Source organism: Girardinichthys multiradiatus, chromosome Y, assembly GCF_021462225.1.
Source record: "Girardinichthys multiradiatus isolate DD_20200921_A chromosome Y, DD_fGirMul_XY1, whole genome shotgun sequence".
Taxonomy (NCBI): domain Eukaryota; kingdom Metazoa; phylum Chordata; class Actinopteri; order Cyprinodontiformes; family Goodeidae; genus Girardinichthys; species Girardinichthys multiradiatus.
The window spans coordinates 24,442,271-24,469,657 of NC_061818.1; the positions used below are offsets into that span (position 1 = coordinate 24,442,271).

General features: G+C 37.9%; 1 long non-coding RNA gene across 1 annotated transcript in view; it reads right to left on the reverse strand.

The window, feature by feature from the left end:
* Positions 1-3,553: 3,553 nt before the first annotated feature.
* The window catches only part of LOC124864901, a 32,113-nt gene continuing 8,279 nt past the window's right edge, over positions 3,554-27,387 (reverse strand). The window contains exons 2-4 of the long non-coding RNA XR_007037378.1: positions 23,644-23,758; positions 21,442-21,582; positions 3,554-3,748 (exon numbers count right to left, since the gene is read on the reverse strand). This is a non-coding gene — a long non-coding RNA (uncharacterized LOC124864901). The remainder of the gene's footprint in view (positions 3,749-21,441; positions 21,583-23,643; positions 23,759-27,387) is intronic.

Sequence of the window (27,387 nt, forward strand, 5' to 3'; positions counted from 1 at the left end):
AGGAGAAATATCTTTTTTGACAGGTTAACAGGTTAATGAGACAGAGATCAGACTTCAAAGAAGCCATACATTTACTGGCTGATCAGTGTTACAGGTGGCCCAGAAGATTGTTCCTCCTTAGACAGCCATGCAAATTTCCAGTTAGGAGAAGGAGGAAGTGCACCTGTTAGCTGGGCAAACTCTGGTATTCATTTGCACACTGGTTTTCTGGACTTAATTTTGATGCTCAAGGGTGGATTTTGTTTTCCTTACCTGAAATTCTAACTTTATTGATTTAGTCACACAGCTTAACAGATGTTTAGGTTGGATTTTGAATAAACAGACAATTTAAAGTCAACTTCGGTTTAATTGCAAACTAAATGACGGGACCAGTTCTTGTGAGGATCTCCTGTGTTTCAGAAGTTACCAAATGAATGACAAATATTCTTTTAGTTCACAAAAACATCTCTAAATGGCTCCTTTCATCGAAGATTTTTGCCTTTTAGCATTAGCAAACAGAGATTGTTGATGGACAGAATGCTGATTATGCAGCATGTGTTTGGTACTGAAAGATGATTGGGGGTGTTAGATGAAATAACAGTGGTGGGACTGTTTAAAATCCCATCCCAAGCACAAAGTTTCATTAATAAGAAAGGGTCTTGTCATGAACTTGTGGACTGGTCAAATAATGACAACATTTGTAGCCGTGCTATAAAAAAAAAGTTGCTTAACTTCTTCTGTTCCTCAAAGTAGCTACTGAAGGCAATTTGTTACATTCCTACTGATTTTGTTAATGCGCTCTTTTGATGGCTGTGTTGATGTAACTTATCTGGAGCTTGGCGAATCTGTGGGGCTGTGTGGAACACCAGATGTGCTGGGCACCTGTAGTGTGCCGTCAACACTGAAGAGAGGACCAGGCCGCACGCAGGACAGTGGACCTTGTCCGAGCAGACACAGATGCACAGGGTCACACAGGGCGGTCATTGTGTAGACGCCATTTATGCACAGACACACACTCATACATGAGCGCACACACCTGGAAACACAGGCAGCAGCAAAGTGCCACAGTGATGAACTGAGTCAGAGAGCCAGCTGCTGTCTTGCTGTTATAGGGATCCACCAGTATACCAGTTTATACTGGCCTTAAATCTGTAGCAGTTAACCAGAGGCTGGCTGTTTTAACTCTGAATGCCCTGACATGCAGAGTGGCCAGAGATGGGTAATCATCTTTTATCTATTAATTACAACAAAAAATGGCATTTTGCTTCTTTTGACTCAATCTTTTTTTCGATTGTTTCTTTGTTTTCTGAGTTATGAATTACTCATACACAAAAGCTCCTACACTCAGAGAAAGGAACAGACTGTCATAAAAACATGCTTGTCTTCTTTCTCTTGCTTAATGGGAAATACTGAAATAAGGTTATCAGGGGTTTCACTTCTCTTTCATTTTATTAGAAACACCTGCTTTTACTTTGAGTCAACCTTATGCATGTATGTGTGTTTCTTTTAAAAGCTAATTTTTCCGCTGGCTTTGAAAGGTTTCTTTATATCTGTAGTTTTAAAAGTTAACCTTTTAAAAGCCTAATAGGCAGGGGCTGCCAGTTAGCCTCTGGCTAGAGGACAGCACAGTTGTTTCTTTACAGAAAAAATAAATGTAACATCGTTATATATTTTGTCCCTGGTTAAATAGGAAGTGAGTAAACTATTTGTATAGCACCCTTCACAAGTCAAGAACCATAAAGTGCTTTACAATACAAATATCCATGGAAAAAATGAGGAAAGGATAAAACACATGGGCATAAAGGTGAAGCTCAAACAGCATATACCATGACATAGAAAGCCCAAATCTAGTTAAAAGTCAGTCTGAATGAATAAATATGTTCTAAAAAAATAAAAAGAAATAAAATGAAAAATAAGCCTCAAATGCTGTGATTTAGTTTACACAGGATTTTTAAAGACAGGCCCAGTTATTTAATTCCACCTCATCTCGAAAAGTTGTCAGCTTTTAAATTTGTTAAAAAAAACATTTAACAATATTTTTAATTAATTGCTAAATCTGAATAAACTGCTGCAGCAGCAGCAGCAGCAGCATTCACTAAACATCTTCCTCTTCTTTATTGAACTGCTTCACCTCTACACACCAACTATCCCACGGCTTCATTCCACACAGAGAAACAATTTTTTTTCATATTAGTGTGGACATGAACTGTTTTAAAGTTGTAAACAACCCTTAAATTATACTTTCCCTTCTTTATAGAAAGCATGCTTCGAATATTTCCAGAAAAAATTATAATTTTTTGCTCTAAATTTGGATTTCACTAAAACAACAAGCTTGAGGGCTTCATGCTTTAAGTGCAAAGCAGCTGTCAATGTCCCTATAACCTACATTGTAAATGAACCTAGCTGCTATTTTTGAAAAAAAGAAACTTACAATTTATTGTTGTTGTTACTGCCACATACATCGGCAAATAACAAGTGAGCAGTAGAGCGAATAACAAGTGATGGACTATCCAATACTAATGTCATCCAAAGTCACAGAATTTTAAATCCAGCTTCCTGGCTTCACATTGTGACATAATTCTTCTCCTATTTGAGTCAGTTTTCACAGACCATTGTCCTGCATGTTTCAGATTATGTCCTAATATATCACACTTAAATCAAATGAATGGGTTCATGAGCAGGCCTCAGCTGAGCTAAATGACATGCTGAGGAAGTCATTTAGTCATTTAAATAAGCTGTGTTGGAGTAAGAACACACAATAAACCTGCAGAACACCGGCCCTTTAGGACTGAACCTGAACACTCCTGCTCTATAACCTCCAGGTATGATATTGCTATACTTGCCACAAAGCACTAGGTCTCCGTGTTAGGAAAACAGTCCAACAAAGGGCACTGACAGTAATAAAATTAGATTGTTCAAGATAAATTAAGTTAAAAAGGAACTGATGCACACAAATATTGTTTGTACAGAACAGTACAGGCTTCACTTTTACTCTTGAAATTTACAAAATTAACACTGCATGACAGATGGTTAACTGTGCTTTAAAACAAATATATAAAAAAAATATTTCCCATGGAGATCCTTTGATCTTTTATCAGCAAGTCACATGATTACATTAGCAAACGCTTTAAATGAACAAAGTGAGAAGGCCTGCTTTTTATAGTTGAAGATGTAAAACCAATAAAACATCAGTAAAAACTAGTTTAAGTTAAAAAGTTAGAAAATTAAAATTAAAATTCCTGATCAAATCAGCACAAATAGCATCACAGTAACTTTAAGCTGTTGACACATCCTGTGATGGCATGTGTTTGACAACTCAGGGGTTCCAGCTAACTTAGCAAAATAAAAATACAGGGATGACAAAAGCAATATAATAAACAAAAATCTGTTAAGTGTCAGGTTGACAGCACCACAGGGGAACAGAGGTGTAAATCTGATCAGAGGTAAAATCCTACTTAAATGTTAATTTCTTCAGCATTGTGGCATTTGTGACATGAAGATACCATTATTACAGAGCTAAATGCTCCGTCGTTTAAGAATGCAGATGTCAGATAGACCCCCCCCCCCTCCCCCCTTCTTGCCATTCCCTCTTCTCCTCCACTCTTGATCTCTCCACTTTGATTTATTCATTTTCTATGTCGGCGAGGCAGACGGGACAATGGTGTCTTTCATAACAGAGGCAATGTTCCCACTACCAGCACCTTGCGGCCCCCCGGTGATCCTCATCCGCCAGGCCGATCTGATGTGACCTGGTCATGAAGGACTGGTCCTACATCAGAAGACAACACAGAGGAATATAGATAATATATTTCAAATGTATTAATTTATATTTTAGCACAGCAATGTGAGAACAAAACAAATTTACTGTAAATACTTGCTGTTTTGATGCACTTTTGGTTGTGGTAAAATAAGTATAAAAGAACACAACCAAGCAGTGTGTTAAAATTTTACCTCTGGAAGCATTTGTAAATAAAATCAATGTTTTTGTTGCTTTAAAAAGAAGTTGCTTTGATGGAGATGTTTCACTTCTCCAACACCTGACAAATTTTGACATTTAGGCTTCTAAGAACAACTAAATTGGTGGTTAATTCTTCAAAGACAAACAAGAAAAAATAAAAATGAAACAAAGCTTAATGTAAAGATTCCTCAAACATCTGACATAATATTAGGAATGCCTGAGTTTGATATAGCATCAGATTAAACAGTCGTCGTGGGAGGAAAACACAGAATATGAATGAAGTTTTAGAGGGACTGAATGAGAGAGGAAAGCAGGCACATGAGAAGGATGGTGGTTGTGGGGAGAGTGGGCACCAGGGGTCATTTTGCCTCCCCCTGAATTTGCACTCAGAGGTGCACGAATAGTGGTTGACTGCACAGTTAAGATTCATGGTTAGAAAGAGCGCCTTTCTTTTCTCCAACCCCCCTCTGCTAATGCAATTCAAGAAATTAGTATAATTATGCTCCATGTTGCTAATTGAGGAGGTAATGTGGCCCATGGGATGTGGACAGGGAGGGTGAGCAAGTGTGGGTATTTGCTGACGAGAAAAAGTAATTTATTGGGTACTTTTGCCATTTATGCAAGTGCATTCTTGCATTTATGACATTAAGTCTAATCAAATAAAGGGGTCCTGGAATGCTGCATCACTCTCAAAATGAGATTCTGCTAATGTGAAAATGACTCCTCCTCCCTCTGCTTCTGTGGTCATCCTGTTAACCACATGTGTTTAGTTGCCACCACAGAACAACCTGTCTAAGGCAACAGACTCACTCGTAAAAAGTGTTAAAAGTATGCTGCATAAATACATGAGCTGATAACTTAAAATTCCAAAGTCCAAAAAAAATCAAGAAAACATGCTTCAACTTAAATAAGTCAAACTCTTTAGTTTTCCCTTAAAAAGAGGAAAATGTATTTTTCTACTGTGCATACCTAAAATATTGAGAAGAGAAGAATAGAAAGATCCGAACCTGGAGGAACATGGAGGAAAGGAACAGACTGCGTGTGCTCAGATTTTCTGCATGACAATAACATTCAACGGTGGTAAACACATATGTTAACTGTAATGTAATCAATATAGGCTAAGCTAGCTAATCCATTTATTTAGCTTGAGTCCATTAGATATTATATCACATTTTTGCTAAATCAATTTTTAAGTGTACCCTGCCTTTCGCCCATAGACTGCTGGAGATAGGCACCAGCTTCCCCGTGACCCACTATGGAATAAGCGGTAGAAAATGACTGACTGACTGACTGACAATTTTTAAGTTGCAAGCTTAGGACAAAGAAGTATTCAGCTTCCTCTAAAAATTCAAAATTAACACGAGGTAAATGACATCAAAAGAGATGGCTTTTCAGTCAAACAATAGTAGGTTATTTGTTAGGTCTCCACATTTTACATCATTATTGGGATTTAAATAATAAACAAATGTAACAATGTATTTTGCTATGTTTTGCATAGACAGCACATTTGGGAAACAATCACAGGTCAGTGGTTGTCCCAGTAGTTGTCATGTTTTGTGGTGTAAAAGGACCCTAGAGCAAGTGGGAAGCAGGAATAATTATATTAGAATTGATTCAATGAAAAGCTAAAACTAACTTACGTAAACTTAAAGTAATATGAAGAAGACAGGGAGACATGGGGGTAAGTAGAGAATACAATACTGAAAGGACTAGTCGACAACTAAGGCTGATTGCAGGTGAGACAGGTTGGGCAGGACAGCCGTTATATATTTTTTTAATAGCTGTTATTGAAAATAAGCACAACAAATGTGCGCAGAAGGCACCAAGAAAACAAAAAACTTCTTCCATTTATTTTTCTGCCAGATTTTAATAAGACAGTCAAAGAAGTAAACTCAGTTCACTTATGCACTCTAGTTAAAGTAATATTAATTGATGGAATAAAACAAAATTTCACAATTTACATGAAGCCTTTCTGGGTGAAATTGTGTCAAAATCTATAATCTACACTAACTAAATTAACAACATATTGTTAACAAAACATACATTTAGTTGGTATAACGTTATTAAGCATGGAGACATCATGTGAAATCGTGTTGTGTTTACTTAAACAAGACCCAAATGCTGGGAACTATATCAAAAAGTCCACGGAAACTGTTATCTAATTTTTTTGTAGCTGAATCAGTGTATTTTCTTTTTAGAGTGTAGCCAAAAGTCATTTGACTATTCCTCCAAGGCAAAACCAGACCATACATTTACACAGTGTAACATGATTTTGGGGCCCCAATCTCCCATTATACATCCAACAATTATCAAAGAATGCCGGAATAAGAGGTCAGAATGAAAATACATAATGACGATGATGATATTGATACTGATAAGTTTGTACGTGTAACAATATATAACCTTGAAACACACTTCAGGGTGATCTCGTCAGGCCCCACCCTGGAGAAGCGGAGGAACCAGTGGGAAGGCGGAAGAACATCATTTGATCCCTGCTCCAGAGAGCGCGGGCCTACACACCATGTATATCCTGTTTGGGAGAGCAACTGTTTGAAAGTCATCTCACTGGTCCCAACGGCATCATCAAAGACGGATACTAGACAAGAGCAGAGAAGAGGAAGAGGCCGGAAACCGGACACTGCTTTTTATGATTGGAGATGCAGAATTCGTTTTCAAGACATTCAAGGACAAAGTTTTTGAAGAAGATGAAAAGCTTAATTTTAAATAAATATCATCAGTTGAAAAAACAGAAAGTAAATAGATAAAAGGAAGTTCTCAGGAGCCACAAGCTCACATCCTCCCACTCTGATCATTTATTCAACTGTATTTTCAGGGAAATCCAGGTCAAATAACAGATGATGCCTAGATTTAGCCTGCTTTATTATTATCTGTCTTTTATAAGTGTGACCAAGAGTCTAAATAAGTAACTCAAGCTCACAGAGAAAAGACAGTTAAGATACAATTAACTAACAGGCAGAGCAAAGGGTTTAAAAATGGGAAACTAACTGAATTCAGATAGCAAGATAAAAGGCTTAAAAAAATATTAGAGGAAAAACAAGATTACTGCCAGAAACAATTACTAAGTTTGAATAGCTACTTAAAAACAAACAAACAAACAAAAAATAGATTTAAATTTAATTAAAAATCTTTGAAAGGTTTTTAATTTTTTTCACCAATGAAAAATGTAAAACAAGCCTAATATGTGAAAGAAAGAAAAAAAGAATCCATGCGAATTATATTTAAAAAATAATTAAAACAAAAACAAGATAAAAAGCCTTTTTATAATAATCATTAAGTCCTGCTAATATGCTTTAGTCACATCAAAAAAAAAAAAGGTATCGTTTAACTGCTTTACCTTGAAAAAGTGGTCTGAGGGAAAATTTTCACTGGAGATTTGTGGCAGTGCAGACCCATAAAAAGTTTTGTGACCGAAATAAAAAAAAAGAAAAATGACTGTCAAAGTTGTCAAGACACATAATGTTGACTGTTAATCAATGATGGAGTGGAGGGATGTGGCTCCCTCAGGAAACAATTAGCTGTGTTGGACCAGTTGCTAATAAAATACTTGGGTTACAAACTACCCAAAGCCCAGCCAGGCCGGAGGGGGGAGGGGGGCACCATGCACTTTGTTGCTTTTAATACATGTGTGTGTGACTGTGTTTGTGCATGGTGCATGTGTGTGTATAGTCAAGGAAAGGTACTGGTAGCATCTGGTCAAGATTGACATGCTGTTACAGCAACCTCCTAGGATTACATTTAAAGAATCGAATCTTAAGCCTGTTTTAAAACCGTCATAAGATGTGAGCTTTTTCATGTGGTTAATAATTAATTTCAGTACATCCAAATGTTATCATTGTTAAAAACAACTAAGTATGGTCATTAATGGAGAATTTGCATAATTATGACACACTTTTAGCGGTGTGGTTTAGAGATTTGAGAACGGAAACTAATGATATAAACTTCTCACTAAACGGAAGGAAACCTACAGGGGAATAAAAGCTTTAAATCAACCTTACAGATGTTGTGTATAGTAGTAGATTGTGTATAGTAACAAATAGTAATCCCCTCCTCCCTGTTACAAACTCTTCTGCAAGTCCTAATTATTTCTGTGCATGTCTTCCTGGTTCTTGCATCCAAAGAGCTGTATTTAAAATCCTTCTATCGAAATACAGTATTTCCAAATGTGATGAAAATGGGTTCATTCTAAATTTAGATTTAATTTCAAATTAAATTACTTTCCTGAGTAATACTTACCGTAGACCTTAAATAAATTAGCGGTCTTGGACAATAAAACATTTTCGGCAGTTCTTTGTGTACTTTGGAGATTTTGTTTAGCTTTATTTCCCTCAAGCACTTGGCATACCTCTTGCTTTCTGTTGGAACATGCGAAAATACACTTGCTCCTGATTATACCACTATACTCCTATGCTTTATACTACACTCCTATTAACACTATTTGTACCAGGGGTGTCTGAAGTGCAACCCGGGGGCCATTTACGGCCCTTGGAATGATTTTATGCAGACCCCGACTGCAGTTCAAGAGTGATACAAATTTGGCCTGCCAACGGGGGTTGATGCAAATTGAGACTTTTTATTAGGGCAGAATTATTACCAACAAATAAAAGTCTTCGCACAATAGGAAATGTTAGGTACAACACAAGGTAGTTGTCTTTAAATAACCACGCTTTTTGCATTCTCTTTAATTTCATGGTCAGTAGGACCAAATCTATCCAGACACTTTTACACAAAAGCAGACTTTGGTGAACCCAAATCTGCTTTTAATTAATCAATTAAACTTGGCTAAATAAAGCAAACAATTTCAAAGAAAGTGTTACTCAAATCCTCTTCTTATTGCAGAGAATAGAATATTTTTTCAGGTTTTTCTTTCAATCGAGCCCAAAAGGATTTGCAAACTGGACACCTTGCAGAAACCTCAAGTCTACAATGAGTTACACGCCCCTTTCTAAGAAAAAAAATCCAACTACTTTGTTTGTTTAAATAAACTATTGAATGCATATTTTACTGTTAAGCAGGTAAGAAAAATGAACAATAATGAACAATATCTTTTTTAATTTTTGCTTTTACATTTTTTTTGGCCAATGAATACTTTTACGTTTTGGCCCATGTGACAAAAAGTTTGGACACCACTGTTTTATACTGAAGCTAAGCTGAGCAACTGCGTAGTCTACCATACAGAATTATACAGTTTGTACTACAGCCTTAGGCGGTGATAACGGGCTGGTTTATGATCTGTCTTATCAGAAAAGAAGAGGAAAAAAAAGAAAGAATAAACATCAGTCAGTCATTTTCTACTGCTTATTTCATAGTGGGTCGCGGGGGAGCTGGTGCCTATCTCCAGCAGTCTATGGGCGAGAGGCAGGGTACACCCTGGACAGGTCAACAGTCCATCACAGGGCAACACACAAACAACCAAGCACACACACACTCATTCATACACTATGGGCAATTTAGAGAGACCAATTAACCTAACAGGCATGTCTTTGGACTGTGGGAGGAAGCCAGAGTACCCGGTGAGAACCCACACATGCACAGGGAGAACATGCAAACTCCATGCAGAAAGACCCCCGGTTGGGAATTGAACCCAGGACCTTCTTGCTGCAAGGCAAAAGTGCTACCAACTGCACCACCGTGCACACTTTTCCAGTTGCTTTATTAATAGCTCTGATGGTAGATACGGCCGACCTTACGTTTGTACTACTTTCTGACTCATGAAGGTCAACACACATCTGTATTACTTGAATGGTATATTGTCCTGTCTTTCGCATTTTGAGAAAAAGATCTGTGTATCAGGAAATACAAGATGACATACAGATATTGTTATTTTCTGCATTTTAGTTCTGTATTCTAGTAGTAGTGTCTGAAGGAATATATATCAGCAATTCTTTGTTCGTGCCACTGTCCCAGATCACATTTTAGGATAAATGGAAAAGAGTAAAACATCAAAGGTTTAATGTCTGTGCAATAAATGTGGAAAAATGAACTGGCCTTCACAAAGAATGAGAGACAATGTACTGAAATGCATTTCAAGAACATTCAGAATGAAGCAGAAAACCAACTTCTTCTGTAGTTGGGAAGCCTTTGACCTCAGTATGGAGGAGTCCAGAAAATAGCGACCAGCAGCCACCAAGAGAATCTAAAAAAAAAACTTCTTGTGGTGTGGTGAAGTGCAACATTAGATTTGAGTTAGAATCAAGGCCCCGGTAGAACTCAGGCAGCATACATAATAAACCAAGCAAATCTGACAAACAAAGCACACGCAATGCCTATTCATACTCTCCATGGGAGAGAGATAAGTTCAGAGAAGAGTATGGAAAGAAAGACAAAGTGGAGAGAAAGAGGAATAGGAGGATGTAAGTGGATGTAAGTGGATGCATATTGGAGGATGTAAGTGGATGCATATTGAAAAGCTGTACTAAGGCCTTTCTCTGCAAGTTTAATGCCCAGTATCACCTCCGTTGTTTATGGCCTCTTCACACTAGACTAAAACTGTCCCACGGTCTTCAGGATCACCATGACAGACAAGCATGATTGATGCTAACCTGGAATTTTTTCAAGAATAAAGGCAGTGAGGATAGAACAGCTGTCTGTAATGACCAAATAGGCTTTTCCAAGTAGTTTCCCTGGACACCGTCCCATACTGCTACCACCACAGCTATCACATAAACGCACTACAATGTCTTCTAATAATCTTGATTATTTCCCTATACACAGCGCTGTAAAAAAGTACCTAAAGCTGATTACTGGTTTTTCTACACTTAGTGGCAACAACTGCCATTAAGTGTTTGAGATATAAATTATGAGTATTTTACATCATTGTACAGAAATTGTTTTTAATTTATCCACATTGGATGGCTTTTCACATATGAACAGCCTGTGTCACAGCATTTCAAACAGATTTTAGTCTGAATTTTGACTATGCCACTCCAAATCCTTCATTTTGATGCTTTCTGAGTCAATCAATTTTCAATTGTTCACAGGTTTCTTTAAAAAAAAGGGGAAAAAAGGGGAGGCATGTTTACTTTAGATTACAGGTCCTTCTCAAAATATTAGCATATTGTGATAAAGTTCATTATTTTCCATAATGTCATGATGAAAATGTAACATTCATATATTTTAGATTTTTGCACACTAACTGAAATATTTCAGGTCTTTTATTGTCTTAATACGGATGATTTTGGCATACAGCTCATGAAAACCCAAAATTCCTATCTCACAAAATTAGCATATTTCATCCGACCAATAAAAGAAAAGTGTTTTTAATACAAAAAACGTCAACCTTCAAATAATCATGTACAGTTATGCACTCAATACTTGGTCGGGAATCCTTTGGCAGAAATGACTGCTTCAATGCGGCGTGACATGGAGGCAATCAGCCTGTGGCACTGCTGAGGTCTTATGGAGGCCCAGGATGCTTCGATAGCGGCCTTTAGCTCATCCAGAGTGTTGGGTCTTGAGTCTCTCAACGTTCTCTTCACAATATCCCACAGATTCTCTATGGGGTTCAGGTCAGGAGAGTTGGCAGGCCAATTGAGCACAGTGATACCATGGTCAGTAAACCATTTACCAGTGGTTTTGGCACTGTGAGCAGGTGCCAGGTCGGGCTGAAAAATGAAATCTTCATCTCCATAAAGCTTTTCAGCAGATGGAAGCATAAAGTGCTCCAAAATCTCCTGATAGCTAGCTGCATTGACCCTGCCCTTGATAAAACACAGTGGACCAACACCAGCAGCTGACACGGCACCCCAGACCATCACTGACTGTGGGTACTTGACACTGGACTTCTGGCATTTTGGCATTTCCTTCTCCCCAGTCTTCCTCCAGACTCTGGCACCTTGATTTCCGAATGACATGCAGAATTTGCTTTCATCCGAAAAAAGTACTTTGGACCACTGAGCAACAGTCCAGTGCTGCTTCTCTGTAGCCCAGGTCAGGCGCTTCTGCCGCTGTTTCTGGTTCAAAAGTGGCTTGACCTGGGGAATGCGGCACCTGTAGCCCATTTCCTGCACACGCCTGTGCACGGTGGCTCTGGATGTTTCTACTCCAGACTCAGTCCACTGCTTCCGCAGGTCCCCCAAGGTCTGGAATCGGCCCTTCTCCACAATCTTCCTCAGGGTCCGGTCACCTCTTCTCGTTGTGCAGCGTTTTCTGCCACACTTTTTTCTTCCCACAGACTTCCCACTGAGGTGCCTTGATACAGCACTCTGGGAACAGCCTATTCGTTCAGAAATTTCTTTCTGTGTCTTACCCTCTTGCTTGAGGGTGTCAATAGTGGCCTTCTGGACAGCAGTCAGGTCGGCAGTCTTACCCATGATTGGGGTTTTGAGTGATGAACCAGGCTGGGAGTTTTAAAGGCCTCAGGAATCTTTTGCAGGTGTTTAGAGTTAACTCGTTGATTCAGATGATTAGGTTCATAGCTCGTTTAGAGACCCTTTTAATGATATGCTAATTTTGTGAGATAGGAATTTTGGGTTTTCATGAGCTGTATGCCAAAATCATCCGTATTAAGACAATAAAAGACCTGAAATATTTCAGTTAGTGTGCAATGAATCTAAAATATATGAATGTTAAATTTTCATCATTACATTATGGAAAATAATGAACTTTATCACAATATGCTAATATTTTGAGAAGGACCTGTATAGGTATGGTGTGTTGCTTTTTGATATCTTTTAGCCTGTTGTCAGTCAGGTTTTCTTTAAGTGATTTTCTGATTCTGCAGGTGTGGCAATAATCACTCCTTTGTGTTGCTAGAGAAATTTAACTCCAATTCCCAGGAAATGTGGTTAATCACGGTTAATTGATCATTAACTGTGAGTAGGTGTCCAGCACATACTGATTTTTTTGTTTGTTTTTTTGGTGCTGGTCCTGGTTTGTTTAAACTACTTTGCAAGATCCTTTGTTTGCTGCCAGAGCTTTGGAGGGATATGATGTGCTAAGCAATCATACTGCTAAAACTTTAGTTAATTTCTCTGAGTGCTGCTGTTGTGAGGATTTATGAGGTTGCAGTTTTGACTTGAGGCCACTGTTGTCAGTCCCCCACACTAGGGCAGTCCACATGTTGCTGGCAAGCTGCCACCTTTGCTACCAGGCTAGTCTACGCTGAAGAAAAGACCCAGACATGAGGCCAACAGCCTCATCACAGGTATTTAGTGCATCCTCCAAATAGTTGGAAGAACTTTAATACTCTCTCACACATAAAAGGGAGGGCACTGCATGTTTGACCCCTTCAGACCTCTCCAAGAACCAAGAAAGACCATCCATGATAAGTTAATTTTAAATGTCCTGGTTGGAATTTAGTCTGGTGTGAAGGATGCATTGGGACATTTTAAAAAGTCAAGAAATGTCAGTTACAATATGTCTTTTTTCAAGCTAAATCAAACTATATCACACCTGGTCTTCGGGGTCATTATGTTAACACGCACCAATACGATCACTGTCAGAGTGGCCCTCCTCTACTGAGAGAACCCAGTAGTAATACAACTTATACAGATCAAATTAATAAACAAATACAAAAAGAAAAAGAAAAAACATTACATTATTACAACATTTAAAAATATACAAAACAAATAAAACAACTTTTTTGCTGTATTTTGAGCTGTTTTTCTTAGAATTTGCTTGAAATTTGACAGAACGGGGGTGAAGACTAATGATATTGTAGCATCTAATCAGATTATTAAGTTAAATCAAATTTATTTATATTGGATTTTTTTCGGGTAAACGCATAAATGTCTGTTTGTGAACGGCTAGCAAAAATTGTATTCATTACAATTGCAAAGTGATTTCTGTGTCTCAGCGTAATATTCTTTAGCCTCACATCTTAGTTTATCTTGAAACATTCAAGATCTGTTTTTAAAACAAAACAATAATCTGAATGACCAAGCAGCAAGAACCATTGTTGTGGAAGGTGTGTGAATAAAACGAGACATTAGTAAAATTAGATTAGGTGTTTGACATCTCAAGAAATGTCTCAGTGGTGAATTCAGATTAATACTGACAAACAAGAAGCTGGTGGACACACGGACAAATTGCAATTAGTTGCACCAGGTGCTCAAAGGGAATTACAAAATCAAATATGATTCCAGCCAGGCCAAACTCAGTGTGATGTAAATTTGGAGTCTTCCAGGAATGGTTCATAAATAATAATAATAAAATACACCAACAAGTGAATGGAAATCAGCTGGTGCCCATAAAGACAAGGACAACTGAGGAACATTTTTGGTTTCCACAACTGATGTCAATTTTAAATGTTTTTTTTTCTGTTTGGTAGACTCATTAAGTGACATGCTGGTGCTGATGAACTGCAGGCAATTACTTTATGTGTTTGGAGTTGTTTAGACAGCACAATCCGTCTTCAGTGGCTGCTTGTTTCCAGTGCTCTGCATAATTCAGCTAATAGTTCCATTCTGTAAAAAAGTGGCGATGTGTTTGCATCTCTCAGCTGAATTGTGAAGCCATTTGTGGTGAGAAAACATGTATGTGTGTTTTATTGTGCACAGAAACCGAGGTGTGTCTGTGGAGCAGATTTTCACACACTGTGTGGTCTCTTTGTGGCCTCAAGAGGTTAGGAAAAGAACCTCACCCTTTGTAAACAGAAATGGAAAGAGGACTGGAAACAGTGGAAGTACAACTTTTTCCAAGAGAATGACTCAATTTAAAGTTAAAAAGAGCAAGATATCACATAATTAGTCTCTGCTCTATCAGACTTGTGGGAGCCAATGGCAGGACAAAGACTCCCAAGAAGGTGGGCTTACATGGATAGATGAGTCAGCAAGCATGAGTAAGCTGGAAGCCTCTTTGCTAACATTCAGATGATTTAAGAAGAAAAATAAGAAAACAATGTGAAATCTGAAAGTAGGAGGGTCTGGAAAAGGGGAAGACCCGAGGCCCACCGAAGGCACCGGAATGTAGGAGAACTAGGGAATTCATCTGCATCTTTGTTTTTTTTTTTAATAAACAGATTAGATCAGATCCAACTCACCAATCCTTCCCACAGACCTACATATGTGCACATTTTTATTTTTATTATACACAACAGCTATTACTCAATCCTTCCAGCCTGGCAGGTGCACCTTCACGCTCTGAACAGCCGAACGAAGACCCTCGGCCCTGCCTAAAATACAAAACTAGCATGATGTTCACTGTTTCTTTGTAGGGAGAAGAAGAGTCAACACTGCCTTTATCAACCCTTAAAGCAACAATTAAAAAAACTGGAACTATGACAAACAAGGCTGGAAGAAGAAACAAGTGTATACTTGTATTGCCACCGGTAACAGTGAGAAGGATGGTAAGGGAGGTAAAAAAAATCTACTCCAAAGCTCACTTTTGGAGAACTGCAGCATAGAGTGTCATTTTGGAATCTTTAAGTCTCAATATCAAAAATTAGACATGCCATCTGGAAGATTGGGAAGTATGCCAGGAAAAAGCCTTTCCTGTCCTACCATGATAAATGTAAACGTGTGGAATTCACTAAACTCTACTGGGATTTTAACTGGAACTGAGTGCTTTGGTCAGATGAGACTTAGACTATGCTTTTGGCAATAATCACTTCAGAGGGGTCCCTTATCTTCTCTTCATTTTTCACCCTTTCTGTGAGAAAATGAAAAAATAAATCATCTTTTGGTCCAGCAGGGTAATGATCTAAAACATATGGCCAAATCAACACAAAAAGTGTTTCACCAGACACAAATACCAAACTTCTTTCATGGACGTGAAAATCCTATAGGAAACCTGTTTGGTGAGCCGAAAGAAATAAGCATAAGAGAACATTCTGGAGTCTTTGGAGAAGAAAGGTCAAAATCCGCTCTTTCTGTGCTTCAAATGTTACAGGACAAGAACAAGTGCTATTTTAATAGTCAAAGATAGTTGAGCAAAGGTTTAAGAGCAGCAGGCAAAGTGAGGCACCAGGAATTTTGTAAAAAATAAGTGAAAATATATTAAGAAATCCTGAAAAAGGATATTTTCTCCACTGAGTAGAAAAGGATAAATGTTTTTTTTTTCAGTAGGAGCTGATGCTACTACAACTAAAACTGGACGTATTTAAGTTTTTTTTTTACACATCTCTCCCAATAAGTGTAGAAAGTCAGTCAGTCCTCATATTAAAACATGTTTTTTACACATGTTTATTTCACCTCCCAGGAAAGCTCTATGAAAAAAGAAGACAAGGCTCTCTTTTGACAATATTCCGGCAAAAACAGGAGAACAGTGAAACTTCTACATCTTACCTCAGCTGCTTGTTTGAACCTTTTAATTAATAAAGGAGTCTTGCAGTAGAAATGACCTTACCCTCAACATGTTAAAGAAAACATAATCAGTCATCCATAGGATGGACTGTGGTTGTCCACAAAACACTATCAAAGGCAATTTTATTTAACTTGAAAGTATTTGTAGTGGTCTAAAATCCTTGTTTTGGGGTAAAAACGAACCTTTTAGATTTGCATTTTAAAATGAGAAAATGAATTCACGAAAATAAAAAACTATTTAAATTCTTAAAGAATTGCTCTTTGCTTTTACCTCTTTTTTACTGCTAATATCTTTAGTATAGTTCTTATAATTAGTTTCAGTCCCTATAAATCTGCTCTAGCTTTTTTACAGCCGTTAAAACTAAAGAAAAATTATATTCTTGGCACTGGCCGCACATGCCCTGGTCCATGGAAGTCTGATCGAAAAAACACCTCCAACAGCAGCCGCCTAATTGTTTGGCAGGCAGACAGGCAGCCGGTACAAGGAAACTGTACTATTCATTAAATACAAGAAAAGGCAAGAAAAGCAGACATTTTGCTTGTCTGCTTCGATGTTTACTGTTTCAGAGGCACTGTTAAGTTTTTTACACTGTGTAGTTACTGGCTGGAGAGGAATAGAGTGTAAAACAAATTAAAACTCAAGAGAAAGAATGTTGGACTGTTTCTGCAAAACAATTGTGCATACAACAGGTCAGATTGCCAAATGTTAAGTGAAATCCCCATTTGACTAGTGCCTCTGCAGTTCTGAACTGAAACTTTACTGTAATGCAAATGTGCAACTTTGCATCCTATTTTGCATTCAAAACTTTCCAGTTTGCTGTGACAGCTGGACGATGTACAGTGTGTTACGGGCAAATGAGAGAGAGTGATGGCTTTGAATAAGCAAATAAGTTCAGTTTACCTCTTTACATTTTCCATATTACCTGGGCCTTTTTTTCAATGCAAAGTGGCCCAATTGGAGTAACGCTTATCATGTTACTGCGGCCGCTGTAAAAATAAGGAAATGATGGTGTGACCATGACAGTTGGCAGGCATGGGTGAGGATCCTTTGCTTCCTCATTCTCCTAGAGTTCAGTTTGGTTGTTTGCATGTTTTCCTTTCTCACACGAAGCTTAGAAGTGAAAGGTGTCAAAAAAAGGAATTTGTCAAATCTTTACAGAAAATGTACAGTTCTGGACTACAGTTAGATACTTAGTTACTCTACCTACCCTGCAAACACACAGGGAATTATATTCTGCCTTGTTTGTGTTGTTTTCTAAACATAAAACGATTACAGAGTCCGTCCATCCTTTCCTAATCTCAACCCCCCCCTCCCCAGCTATGTCCCAGGGAGGTGAAATCCAAACCGGAGTGCAGAGAGCTCTCTCATCTCCTCAACCTCTCAACACATCCTCAGCACTACCCTTTGAAAATACCCCCCCCCCCCCCTCCCCCCCCCCCCCCATATATATGTGAGCACACATGCCACACACTCCACTGGGAGCTCTTTGGAGACTTCCCCACTGCAGTTCCAGGAAGCAGATGTGAGAATGGTGGCAATCAGGCGAGATGCTTCTCAAGGCAATGTGCAGACCATAACTCTCACTGCAAAGACATGGAAGTGAGATGAGAAATGTTGCATCTTAAGGCAGTTGCCCAGAATCAGTTAACATGATACAGCACTGAGCAAAGGGCAACTGCATCTGGTTTCATTTTGTCAAACTTCAGAAATATGGGTTGGACATATTTACAGGGCTTCAACAAATTCCTATTGACAAATGAATTGATGTAGATGATGGTAAATGACAATGATGGACTAGTAATTGGTCACAAAGAAACAGCCTTAGACAATAACTTCCACACACCCACCAGTGAGCAAAGGGTTGATGAAACATTTAGGGATTTGATATAAACCAGTGACAAGCTTTTGCAGCTTCCCACACTCTAAAACACAAGGACACGTAGCTCCAGATGGCTGAAAGTCTGCATTTTTTAAAATGTCCACCTTCTAATGATGATTGCGCTCCCACAGAAACTATTATCTGAACAGCTAAGACACCCAGAATGATCCAGAATGTGTTGTTTCTTCAATATCACATGAACCAGAGTGACAGATAAGACAGTGAATAATAACCAGGAGCACTGCATGAAGAAATGGAGCAATGCTTTTCCCCTGTGTGGGAGGGAGCAGTGAGCCTGCAGGGTGTGTGAGATGGAGCCATGTTGGAGCTGATATCATGTCACTAAACTCGAAACTATACATCTATGTAGGTGCGTTGGAAAGCGGGCAATATATATAATTTATATGGCAGTAGGCCCTGAACAATTTTTCTATTAGTTTTATACATGGGCAGAAAATAGAAAGTTGGCACTCCCATGTGTTGAATTGGTTGAGTTGCTTGCTGCTGAGAATAGGGAGACTAGGTTACGTGTAAGGGACTACATTGCATTTATCCCACTACAGAATCTCACATGGTTTCCACAGAAGAAGGGACTCATCCAGGGCACCATTTATGCAAGATCTGCCACTGCATGCATGATGTAGGTCAACTGATGAATTAAATAAAACCAAAAATCACAAATAGATTGTTTGTTGCAAGTTGAACTATCTTTTTGTTTAGTTTTTTTTTAATGATTCATATATCTGTTGGATTAAAGTGACAGTGTTACAAAAAGCAAAATGTTTTTTTCAAGTAGGTGAAGCTATTTTGAAAAAAATCTCTTATAAAACACAATTCGAGGTTTGTGGATCATTAAAAAAAATATTTGCATGCTAGTGTTGAAACTAGAAAATGTTTTTCAGGATTACAGGGCAGAAATGTCAAAGCAAAACACGAGGATTCACTCTGGAGCAGCATATGATCCTCAATATTGACAATATTGAAGTATAGATATATGCATTTGTCCAGAGAGGAAGAGGAAGTCAGGAATAATATCTTAGCTTACAGTATCTTACAGACCTAAATGACCGGCAACCTACCCATCTTTTAAGAAGTGCTCTGAGGCAAGCCCAGTCTGTCTGAAATTTACCACAGTGGTGAATGACTACTTGTGTCCTAGAATTCTGGGAGCATTCAGGTAGACAATATGATATCATAAATGTTACAGTGACAGGCGTGAGCTCCTGGTTTTTCAAGAGAACAATTTTTAGCAGATAATATATATTAGCCAGCCATGCAGAGTTTTGTAAAACTTAAGAGCAATAAACGGAAGAAGCTGGAAGTCTCACTTTTCCACATGTAATCAGTCCACTGCTTACTTCTGAGAATCTGCAGTGATGTAGCTGTCAAAATGATATTATGAAGATATCATCTGTTGCACACTTAAGCTCTATATTGCAGTCAACAGTTTTGCAAAATATGTCATTTGGTCCCAGATATTCACTTCAAGCTAATGCTGGACAAGTAGTTGACTGAAGGGAAGTGAAGATACTGATAAAATATATATTCTATCATTCATTTGGCTCAGATACTGACAAGGGATTTGTAAACACAACAGATGTTTTGTACTGACAGGGAACAGATAAACTAAAAATCCCCCAAAAAACAATAGATTGGTTGGCTAGAGCTTTATGTTGTTTTTTATACTAGTCCCTTAACCTTGGGTGGCTGTCTACCTTGAAACCAACAATTTAGATGCTCTACAATCCAAAACGTATTCCCAAAAGAGGGACTTATGAAAATAGGTGAGGAAAAATCTACCCTCTTCACTTGTTTACTCATAAATATCACAAATTTTTCCTGCATAGAAAGATTTTTGGAGAAAGTCAAAGTGCTTTCTTTATTCTGTTTCTGTGTTGCCGATAAGTGGATTGCATCAATTTAACATATTCCTATTAGAAAGGTATTTGTATCTGTTTTTAGTTTAAAACAAGTTAATTGCACTCTGCTGTTAAATACTGTGGATGATGATGTAGAAGTACATCATCATCCACATATGAAATGATGATTCTATATTGGAGTGCCATGCCTTCAAAGGCTCTTTTGTTGTACAAAAAATACACTTAAAAATTACTTATTTGCTTAAAAAATGATTGGGATTATATTTTATTTCTGTTTCATACTTTAAAGAGTTGTTTTTATTTTTTGGCTCTAGGATATTTCCCCATTAAAAATGTTTTGAACAAATGAAATTAAGCGTTTATTATATATATATATAAATACCAGCTCTACCTGTTTGTGAAAAAGGATTCAGACATTTTCAGAGAGAAACAGAAGGGGTTATTATCAACATAGCTTAATATTGGATCCATACCGGGGGATGGGCATACTTACGGGTTATGCATGCCTATCAAAACCATTTCCAAAGATATCGAGGGTCATTTATTGTTATTTAGTAATGCTAGAAAAATAGTTAAGAAGATTTCATTCCCTAAAAGCCCACATCGTTCACATACTATTTGTTTTTTGATTACAAAAAACGTATTTATGTTGGGATGTTACATCACAGTAAAAACATGTTGATCCAAAAATTCTTTCAGAATTTCCTTAGTATTATAGATGAAGATTTAGTTTAACAGATCCTGTGAGTGTCTACAGCTATGCACCTAAACTAATAACAATTACATATAGGTGGACGGCATACCACTTTGATCCAACATTATGTCCCCTGTAAGGAGGATGATTAGACATCTGAACCCATTCAGCAAACAGAACCACTCACCAGTACAACTTCCTCTCCGTTCTTTCATTCCTTTCCTCTCTCCATCCCCTACCACCTAGCGCTACAAAGCTGGATGAGGGTCAACTTACAAACGTCCCCCATTGTGATGCAGAAATCCAGCATTTTGGCAGCATCCTGGCCTGTTAAGATCTCCACTTCACAAAACTGACAGGATCTTCTTCTGTTTTCTGCTTTCTTTCCTCATCCTCACTGCTTGTAACGGATATAGAGAACAAAGCAACTAAGATTTAACTCAGAAATAGAATAAGCCTTTATAGGTACAACCAATTTTAGTGTTAGAAGGGTTTATTTTTGTGTTGCTAATTATCTGCCAACATTCTCCTACTGTATGAGGGGGCAGTATTTCCACTGAGGCAGCCCTTTTGACACGTGCATATTGCTGTATTCCCGTGTTGTGGGTGTAAACTGTGTTTGTGTTTTGACACGGCACCGCGTTTGTGTGCATATGCTGGTCAGGGAACAGCAGAGCTGAGGATGTGTGTGCATGTGTCAGTGCGAATCTGTGCAGGGGGATAAAAAAAAGGGAGGCACCGCTCTGCAGCCTGATATTCTGGGAACAGCAGGGTGGCGTTGTTGACCCACCTGCTCCCTTCTCTCTTCAGCTGGATCTAGTTGAATTTCAGCAGCTGCATCCCTTCACAAAGCACCTCTTTGTAATCTTCCAAAGGCGTACAAATACAACTGCAACCAGGAGAGGAGCTGAGAAGGAGGAGGGAAGATGGGCTGTTGAGACATAGAGGAAACAAAAAGGGCGTTAACTGTTCTGCATGGTGTGTACCAGTGTCATTGTAAATAAAGTGTGAAATGCTGTACAGTAGCAGGTACTAGTATAAAGGGAGCAAAGCTTTGAGGCGAAATGAGTAAATATATAATAAAACTAAGCAGCACACACATTTTTACTGTGTGAACATGCACATTAACCCAAAAACTTGAAAAAGAATAGCAGAAGATAACCTGCTCTGAAAAATGAGTTGCAGAGCAGCGAATGTACCCCAAATGTTTCCCATTAACAACATTTTCCTCTGGTACGCTGACTTATAATGGACCTTACGCCTCTGGAATATGCAGTGTCACATGAATGCCATTTACACTTTACACAAAACCCAAAAAGAAGTCTCCAGTCTTATTCTATTTGTCACGGAGTGACATTTTGGACTTTGCTTGTGGCTTTGTGCTAACTTTTGTTTAGTTGTTTCCATTTTGGATTGGGCTTCATGTTTATTAGTTTCTTTTCCTCCCTCTATCATTTCCTAGTATGTATTGTAGTCCTGCTTTAGTTATTGTTTTCATTTGGTTTGTTTATTTTGTAACTTAGATTCTCCTTATGGACTCTTTGTTTATTTATTAGGTTATTGTTTCTATGTTCCCCTCTAGTTTCTCTGTTTACTTTAGTTTATAGTTATTCTAGTTCTTTATTTCCTCCTCTGATTTATTTTCTTGCTCAGTTTGTGTTTTCTGTTGTTTATATAGTCCTTTCACTCTTCCTCAGCCTTTGTATTTGTTTCACCTGTTCCTGCTGCTTCCCTGCCTCCTTGTCGCACCTGTTCTCAGTTCCCTTGATTACCTGCCTTTGTCTTTCCCCAGTATATTAGTTGGTTTGGTGTCTCTGTTCGTTGCTGGTTCTTTGTGTTCGTCACTACCCCTTTCCCTACCATGACTATGTTTTGTTTATGCTTCGCTTATGCTACATTTTGCCAAGGTACCTGCAGTGTTTTGTAAGTTTTGGATTTTGTCTCTGATTCATACCTGCAGTGTTTTTGTTACGTTTTTGACCTTTTTGAGAATAAACTAAGATGCGGCTGCCAAGCTCTTGTCTGCACTTTGGTCCGACCCAAAATCCCTCTTCGACACTACTCTTCTTACCACAAACCCAGATCAGGCAGCTCTTGACTGCCCAGAATTTGCAATCACAAACAAGATCATGTTCCCTGTCCTCTTGTCAATTACTGTAGGAGTTGTTGATAGGATGTCAGTTTTAAAGCACTCATTTCTGCTTCTGCATATATAGTGCTTTGATAAATTATTTGCCCCCTTAGAGATTTCTTCTGTTATTGCTTTTTTTTAACCACAATAAAATTCTTAAGATCATTTAATAGATTTTAATATCAGAGAAATATGAACAGAATAACTACGAAAAGGAGTTGTTAATTCTTTTTTTTTTAATAAAAAAGAACAATCCAAACTGACCAAACCCATATGTAAATATAATTGGCCTCCTTATTAAATCAGTGGAACAGTGGTGAACCATCACTGGAGCGGCGGGCCTACCAAAATTACTCCAAGAGTAACACAACACCACTCAACAACTCAGTTTTGCACCGATTCAGCCAAGTATTTCTGTATACATACATTTTAACAAAAATACCCCTTATATATTTATATTTAAAATGTTTTTATTGCAAGCAATGTAGAACTGAAGTCAAATTCCTTGTTTGCATAAACAAACCTGGTAAATAAAGCTGATTCTGATTCAACTGCCAGAATAACAACTAAAACACTGCAGGCCTCACTTCCCTCAGTTAAGGTCAGTGGTCATGACTCAATAATCAGAAAGAGATGGGGAAAAAATGGGATCTACAGGAGAGCTCCATGGCGAAGATTATGGTTGACCAAAAACAACATATAGGCCCATCTCAAATTTGACCAAAGAACATCTTGATCAGATCCGACACCTTAGGGAAAACATTCTGCGGACTGATGGGACAAAAGTGATACTTCTTGAAAGGTGTGTATCAGTTACATTTGACATAAAACTACCAAAAGTAAAGAAAGAGAACATCTTACCGATAGTCAAACATGATGGTGGTAGTGTGATGGTCTGGGGTTGCTTGCTGGTTTAGGCCCTGGATGACTTGTGGTAATAAAAAGAACCATGAAGTTCTCTCTCTGGCAGGAAATCCTTGAGGAAAATGTTAAGCCATTAGTTTGTGATGAGCACTTTTCCCATGCAGCCGTACAATGCTAAAGCAAATCACCAATTCCCTCTGTAAAAGGCTCCAAAAATCTTAAAGTGCTGGAGTCAAAGTCCAGATAACAATGTGATTGATATCCTGTGGCATAACTTTAAACACATATTTCATGCTCATAAACATCGTTGAGGCTGATTTAAGAGAGGTCAACAAAAAAGATTCCCCTGCAGATAATTGCCGCCCTTCCGATGCAAAAGACTCATTGCCAGTTATCACGAACGCTTAATGGCACATGCTCACACCAAGAATGGCACACCCAGTTTGGGGGGCAATTACTTATTCACAAAAGGTCATGATGATTTGGACAGTTTTTTTTCTTGTTAATAATTAAATAATCATTTGAAAATTTCATTTTGTGTTTACCTTTGTCAGATATTAAAACTTGCTTCATGATCTGAAACATTTAAGTATAACAAACAAATAAAACAGGAGATCTGTGAGGGGGCAAATGTTTTTCATTGCACTGTGCCTAAATCTGATACCAAAAGGCTTAATTCGAGTTGTTTGATTTAGGACTGATCAGATTTACATGCAAGCCTAAATATGTTGGCTGCAGAAATATCAACAGGATGATTTATGTTATATATGCACAAATATAAATAAATAAAAAATCTGTCATTTATTTGTCATGAGATGAATTCTTCTAAACCAATAAGAAAAATGCTGCCACTACTTTAAAAATAACATACAAAGAGTGTACGTTTTTACTGAGCAGCATAAACTAGCTATATTATATTCCACCTTAAACATGACCAAAAGCGTACTCCAGATCAGCTCCTGGGCACAAGAAACAATAATATGTATTCCTTTATTTTTGATTGAATGAAGAAAGTGTAGCGTATCACCTAACAAAAAACTGTCCAGCAAAAATGACCTCTAAAGTAATACGTAAAAAGAAAACTGAGTAGGAGCTGCATAGAAAAAAAGGAAGGTAATTTAAGGTAAATTTGGTGAGTGGAATCAAATATTGGTGACTTCCAGAAGCTATGCAATTTCATCTGCACACTGATAGGCCTCACAGATAAAAAATAGTCTCTGTTTGTTGATAAACACAATGAACTTCACCAAAGGTGAGAAATATCCTGAAGTAACTCAACCCAGAGCAATTTTAGTGTTAATTATGAACGAATTTGTGTAAATCTAAAAGGCCTTGGCTTTGATGAGCATTTATATTCAGGCTTGTTTACACATGTACTTTCAAATATAAGCCAGGGCAACCAATTCTGTTCAGAAGTCATTTAATTAGCAAATATGTTTTGCCCCCAGAAATTTTACACAGGGGGGCCTGGATGAGGCCATTAAAAATCTCAGGGTGGCGCACCCAAATTATACTACTGACTGCTGTGATATTGTACCATTAATAGGAACTACAAAAAATATATCATAGACCAGTTGTCTTTTGTTTTATTTTACAAATTTAGATTTCAGACTGACTAGAAAAGAGCATTTAAAGGTTCACACCCTTTACATAAAAAAAAATCCTAGAAGAGCTGCTAGTTGGAGTCAGCATGAGCGCTAAAATACCAGATGTTTACAAGGTGTAAATATGCATAGAAATGGTTTGCATTCGTTTAAAAGAGAACATGTTAGACAGCAACATAGCTGAAAGACACCATCAACGATCTTTGCCTTATACAGATTATGGGGTTCACCATGTTATACATGTTACCAGGCGACAATTAAAGAGACAGAACAGTGGTTCATTACACGACAAGTATAAACAATTAATTTAACACATTATATAAACGGGGCAAGCTTTAACCATCCTTTGAAGCTACATTCACTGGTAATCGGAAAAGGCAGGTGTGTCTGCTGAGGCGTGGACAACTCAGCTTCAGTTGTTAAACCACCAGCTTAACACATCTGGGATGAGGCACTGGGGTGCCCAATGTGATTCCAAGTGGGTGTGACCCAAAATATGGCCATCCACCTAAACTGACGAGGCTGGGAAGGAACATATTAACAAAAGATGCATCCAAGAAGTGCATGGAGATGCTGCAGTAATTCACAGCTTAAATTAAAGAATCTGTCAACACAACCAGAAATTGGGCCTCTGTAGAAGAATGTTCATCAAAAAACATAAGACATCCAGGACTTAAACAGGTCTAGGGTCAGGAAAAGAGCTGCTAAAATCTCTGGAGACCCCACACACCCTGCACATAAACTATTTAGAGTTTTACCTTCAGGCCGTCGCTACAGAGCACTGTTCACTAAAACTAGCCGCCACAAAGACTGTTGTCCCCCCCAGGGGAACATGGAACTGAACATGGAAGTTGAAAATGCACCTTTGTATATGTGTATATTTGTATATATGTATTTAAGGACATAAAGATAAATGCATAAATATATCTTATAATGCATTAAAAGAAAAAAAAAAGAAAACCCAGGGAACAAAGTTTACCGGAGTCAAATTCCTTGTTTGTATGTACGAACTTGGCAATAAAGCTGATTCTGATTCTGAAGAAGTCTGATTTGCAAACTAAAAGCTGGTCAGAGTAGATGAGAACATGGATGGAGCTAACTACAGGGCAGTCCTGTAATATAAACTGTTAGTGGCAGAAAAACTTGAGACTAAAACAGGTTAACCTTCCAGCAGGACAACAACCCCAAACATACAATCAGAGCCACAATGGAATTGATAAGATCAAAACATATTCATGTATTAGATTATGGTTCTACAAAGTACTGATTAAGCTAGGTTGGATGCACACCACCCTATTTAGATTTCTTTTTGCAAACCATATATATTTTTTCACTTTACAATTATGCACTACTTTGTGTTGGTATATCACATAAAATTTCAGTAAAATACTTCCAGTAAAATGCCATTACTATTCTTATATGTGTATGTATAATCAATTAAATACACAAAAAAGGCTCTGGGAAATTAATTCCCTAGGTGAATGAAAGGGTTAGACTCTAATGTTTATCTGTCATTTTTTATTAGCTGCTACAGCTTAGTTTTTTTACTAAAATGAAGCAGACATGGTCTTAAAGAGATGGAACACATGATCTGGGAAATACAGCAACACATAGCCATGGAAAAAAGTCCCAACACCATCTAAATAAAATCATTACTTCCTTAATTTTGAACTCCACCTGTAGCACAGCTCAACTAAGACGTTGCCTGCCTTTAAATTACTACAGTATACTACAACACACGTTGATCTCTACATTTTTCTAGTTTTAAAAGTCAGGCTAACAGTTGAAAATAGTGAAGTGACTGCAGGAAATACAGTACCCTGTGCATTTGACCAGTGTAAACGGTTTGCAGTTGCTTCCTTTTTTCCCTGCCAAAGGCAAAATATGTCAGTGTGACAGTTGTTAGGGAAGCTTTGCAGAATGCCACAAGAATGTCAACCCTCGCCAGAAAGTGGTGAATATGATCATGAGTAAAAACAAGTAAACAAAAAAATGCCTTCAATGTATAAGAAGGTCTGGTCAAGGAAAAATAAATAAATTTTTGTATTCATGAATTAAATTGAAAATGATAAATTACTTTTCAGGGTTTGCTCATGTCATAACTATGTTTGGCTAATCTTAGAGGCATTTGTTTTTT